The sequence below is a fragment of the Tetranychus urticae genome, unplaced genomic scaffold (assembly GCF_039701765.1).
Source record: "Tetranychus urticae isolate SD_2017Ah unplaced genomic scaffold, NJAU_TeUrti_SD_1.0 Scaffold_7, whole genome shotgun sequence".
Taxonomy (NCBI): domain Eukaryota; kingdom Metazoa; phylum Arthropoda; class Arachnida; order Trombidiformes; family Tetranychidae; genus Tetranychus; species Tetranychus urticae.
Window position 1 is genome coordinate 70,001 of NW_028315839.1, and position 5,000 is coordinate 75,000.

The following is a 5,000-nucleotide window of genomic DNA, read 5'->3' on the forward strand; positions in this document are numbered from 1 at the left end:
CTCTACCGGATGCTACTGGTACTTCCATTGGTGCCAGCTATCCTGAGGGAAACTTCGGAAGAAACCAGCTACTAGACGGTTCGATTAGTCTTTCGCCCCTAAACCCGGATCTGACGATCGATTTGCACGTCAGAATCGCTACAGACCTCCACCAGAGTTTCCTCTGGCTTCATCTTGTCCGGGCTTAGTTCACCATCTTTCGGGTACTAACATATATACTAGTGCTCCGCGAAAATCTCGGTAAAGTGGATATATCACGGGCTGATATTGCGGTATACTCTTACAAGCATACATCATATCAATTTCTTTCAATTCGCCTTTCAAGCCTAAACAAGACTGATCAGCTTGCATACATGTTAGACTCCTTGGTCCGTGTTTCAAGACGGGTCGGATAGAGTACCGATCTACTGACCACAGAATCACTAGGTTAACGTAAGCTTGCCACTTTTACCAACAAACCACCAAAAGCCAGCCAATCCATGAGTTGTTTCAACACCAGGTGAAGAAACAGACATCATCAACGAAAGACTAGTCGGATTCGTCAGAGCAGATGACAAGCATTGTTGACCCTGCATAAGCAGAGATTCATCTCCAATGTGACTGTGGTAACAGTTGCCAACACTAGCTCACAGGCTAAGTCTAACAACGCAAGGAATATTAGTAGCTGTGAAAACTAAATGCTGATTAGGTGTGTGTTTAGTACACCTTGCTGTTATCACTTGAACAAGAGTTTTGCACTCTCCTTCACATTGGTCGTGGTTTGAGCACGAGAGTTGAGAAAATGCACTCCTCATGCACATATTGCACTCCTCCTATCAATACCAAGATCCAAGGGCAGGCTAAAAGTTACCCCTTAACCTACTGATCTTGGAACGCTGTAAAGCATTCTTAGCACTGAATAGAAAAAGGCAACAATACACAAGAGGAGCTGAGTTCTCCTCTCAGCTACACTTCGTGGTTCTATCCGTTTCTCTACAAGCGGTTTCACGTCCTTTTGAACTCTCTCTTCAAAGTACTTTGCAACTTTCCCTCACGGTACTTGTTTGCTATCGATATTACCATCGTATTTAGTCTTAGGAGGAGTTTACCTCCTAATTTGGATTGCACTCTCAAGCAATCTGACTCTATCCGCGACTAAAGCCAGTAATCGATATTCCATTAACCAAGATCTGCCACCGGCCTAGAACCGTCTCTGGGAAGAGGGCCCTTGTCAGAGGGACTTGCAGATTTAGTTGAAATAATCGTGACTCTAGCCATTACGCAGCACCGCTTTCCACCTTTCAATGGAAAACCTTTGCGCCGGACTCATCCCTTTTCACTCGCCGTTACTCAGGGAATCTCATTTGATTTCTTTTCCTCCGCTGAATTATATGCTTAAATTCGGCGGGTAACCTCACCTGATCTGAGATCAAAAATATTGATTAAGTTGATTAATGTTTATTTGTGTTGTTTGCAAGCAAGCAACGTAAATCTACTTTAATGTTTGCACAAATTTTGCCTTTGCATTACTTCTTAGGTCTGCTTTAACAGAATGAAATAGCTACTATTTGTACGATTTATACAAGTGCAAGAAGATTCATCAGTTAACAGGTTAGTTGATCACCATAGTTATCTGCAATACGACTTTAGCGTCGTCAGATAGGCGACTAACCTTAGAATCTCATGCTAGTATCTATTCATATATACTGCTTGCAGAGATGAAATATGCATTGTACACAAAATTTATCATGTGAAACAAGTAGATTTGAGATTCTCCTTACTAAATTGCAACGAATTGCAATTAAGAAAAGGAATAAAACATCAAGATTCATGCATATAAATATACAATCCTCTCAAAACAATGCATATATGGTAGTATGCAAGTGTTTTGTTGATTATTTTACATCTCAACTCTCAGACAGATGTGACCTCGGAAAAGACCCGAAAGCCGCAATGTGCGTTGGAAGCTCAAGTGCTCGGCGTGTCCTGCAATTCGCACCGATTATCGTAGCTAGCTACGTTCTTCATCGATTGGTAATTCGAGTGATCCACCGCTTGAAGATGTATCTTTGCCACCGTGGGACTTTTAATAAGTATCCTAAATCTGCATTGAGAGGGTTTGAAAACAATTGTATGCAGTTTATAAAAACCATAGTTGTCTTTACTTAGTTAGGCGAAGAAGTGTAAAACTTCCTTCTTTAAACCTTGCCGTCAGCATAAGCTGAAGACTTGATCAGGTACCAAGTATGTAGCAAGACAGGCTTTTCATTATAAACTACAATTGTTTTGCAAAAGAAATTATGGCTATCGTTAGATAACCCTCACTCTTTGTTGCATTGGATAATGAAAGATGGATGTATGAATGAACGAATGTAATGCAAATTAGAATCATGTTGCAATGGCTAAATGTTTGCAATAAACATTCACAATTGCGACTCTAATGCAAATACAATTCAATTGCATTCACCATATTAGCATCTACAATATCACTATGCAGAGTGTTTGATTGTTTGAAGGTTGTATTTCTCTTATAATAAGAGGGTAATACGTTAATGATCCTTCCGCAGGTTCACCTACGGAAACCTTGTTACGACTTTTACTTCCTCTAAATGATCAAGTTTGAACATCTTTCCAGCACAATCCGACCACTAGTTTCCCAATGGTCTGGATTGACCAGTCCGAAGTCCTCACTAAATCATTCAATCGGTAGTAGCGACGGGCGGTGTGTACAAAGGGCAGGGACGTAATCAACGCAAGCTAATGACTCACGCTTACTGGGAATTCCTCGTTCATGGGCAATAATTACAATGCCCAATCCCCATCACGAAATGGGTTCAAGCGGTTACCCACTCCTTTCGGAGCAGGAAACAGTATGCACGATGACCACTTCAGTGTAGCACGCGTGCGGCCCCGGACATCTAAGGGCATCACAGACCTGTTATTGCTCTGTTTCGTGCGGCTGCGAGCGCCGCTTGTCCCTCTAAGAAGTCCTTACAGTGCTACAGCATCCTTACCCTAGCCAATTCTGTAGGCTAATAGCAGCAGAGCCCTCAACAGCCGAAACCATCAAGAGATACTACCACCCACAGGTTGACTAAGGGGGAGTACTGCAGTGTAAACTGCAAGTCTATTTAGTAGGCTAGAGTCTCGTTCGTTATCGGAATTAACCAGACAAATCACTCCACCAACTAAGAACGGCCATGCACCACCACCCACTGAATCAAGAAAGAGCTCTCAATCTGTCAATCCTCTCAGTGTCCGGGCCGGGTGAGTTTTCCCGTGTTGAGTCAAATTAAGCCGCAAGCTCCACTCCTGGTGGTGCCCTTCCGTCAATTCCTTTAAGTTTCAGCTTTGCAACCATACTTCCCCCGGAACCCAAAAACTTTGGTTTCCCGGAAGCTTCCATTCGAGTCATGAAATTAGTTACTCAGAATGATCGCTGGTTGGCATCGTTTATGGTTAGAACTAGGGCGGTATCTGATCGCCTTCGAACCTCTAACTTTCGTTCTTGATTAATGAAAACATTCTTGGCAAATGCTTTCGCTGTAGTTTGTCTTGCGACGGTCCAAGAATTTCACCTCTAGCGCCGCAATACAAATGCCCCCGTCTGTCCCTCTTAATCATTACCTTGGATTCTTAAGACCAACAAAATAGAACCAAGGTCCTATTCCATTATTCCATGCAAGATCATTCAAGTTAAGGTAGTGGTACGCATCATATAGATGGTTGACCATACCGTTTTTAGGCACCTCTTTCGAGGTTTTGGACGCCTGCTTTGAGCACTCTGATTTTTTCAAGGTAAAAGTCTCGATCGCTTGAATCAACACTCGGTAAAGAGCATTGATAGCAAATATCGAGCAATTTTCTGTCTAAACACTATGAATGTAACCACCAGGAAAGAGGAATGAAGGTTCAAGCAAGCATCCGTAGACACAAGCAAGAAACCTAACATCACCATCTAACCCTTTAATCAGTGGACCCCATAGGTTCGACTGAAATCCAACTACGAGCTTTTTAACCGCAGCAACTTTAATATACGCTATTGGAGCTGGAATTACCGCGGCTGCTGGCACCAGACTTGCCCTCCAATAGATCCTCGTTAAAGGATTTAAATTGTACTCATTCCAATTACGGGGCCTCAATAGAGTCCCGTATTGTTATTTTTCGTCACTACATCCCCGTACTGGGATTGTGTAATTTGCGCGCCTGCTGCCTTCCTTAGATGTGGTAGCCGTTTCTCAGGCTCCCTCTCCGGAATCGAACCCTAATTCCCCGTTACCCGTTACAACCATGGTAGGCGCATAACCTACCATCGACAGTTGATAAGGCAGTTGCTTGAGGGATACATCGTCGGCTCAGAGGCCATACGATTTGCTCAGTTATTCAGAGTCATCACAAGAAATGCAACCGAAGTTGCTAAGATCCCCACTGCTAGTCCTTAGACAGCGACCGAAATCACTGAACAGGGTTCTAGGTGAATAAGAATCATTGGTCTTGTACTAATAAATGCGATCCTTCCGTCAGCAAGCTGAGGTTGGAACACTTGTTCATGTATTAGCTCTAGAATTACCACAGTTATCCATGTAAAAAAGAATATCCGAGGAACCGTAACTGATTTAATGAGCCATTCGCGGTTTCACTTTATAAACAGTATGTACTTAGACATGCATGGCTTAATCTTTGAGACAAGCATATGACTACTGGCAGGATCAACCAGGTAACTTGATGTTTTAGCAAAGTAAAATGCTAAACAAGTTGTTTTTGCAGCTATAAATACGATATCCTCAGCTAACAACCAGCAAGTGGATGTTAACTTTAACGAGGTATCGAGATTTATGTCGTGCATTAAGATGATTCTGCAGAAAACTCTTTAGAATCCATCTTCTTCCACTAAAATGTGCAAGCACATCTAGCAGGAGTAACCATTGCTGGGTACGTTTGCAAGTCAACTAAACAGCATAGTATTATAACCGCTTGATACCAATTTCTTGGATCAATCTGCGGTCTGCTTTGCACAAGCA

At 42.6% G+C, this 5,000-nt stretch overlaps 3 non-coding genes across 3 annotated transcripts in view; all 3 read right to left on the bottom strand.

Annotated features, from left to right (window-relative positions):
- The window catches only part of LOC149092598 (large subunit ribosomal RNA), a 4,168-nt gene extending 2,757 nt beyond the window's left edge, over positions 1-1,411 (bottom strand). Inside the window, exon 1 of the ribosomal RNA XR_016200735.1 lies at positions 1-1,411. This exon is cut by the window's left edge and continues 2,757 nt beyond it. This is a non-coding gene — a ribosomal RNA (large subunit ribosomal RNA).
- A 476-nt stretch (positions 1,412-1,887) lies between these two features.
- LOC149092599 (5.8S ribosomal RNA) lies at positions 1,888-2,042 on the bottom strand. Its single transcript, XR_016200723.1, has one exon. It is a non-coding gene; the product is annotated as a 5.8S ribosomal RNA (ribosomal RNA).
- Positions 2,043-2,529: 487 nt separating this feature from the next.
- LOC149092600 (small subunit ribosomal RNA) lies at positions 2,530-4,699 on the bottom strand. Its single transcript, XR_016200786.1, has one exon. It is a non-coding gene; the product is annotated as a small subunit ribosomal RNA (ribosomal RNA).
- Between the last annotated feature and the right edge of the window lie 301 nt (positions 4,700-5,000).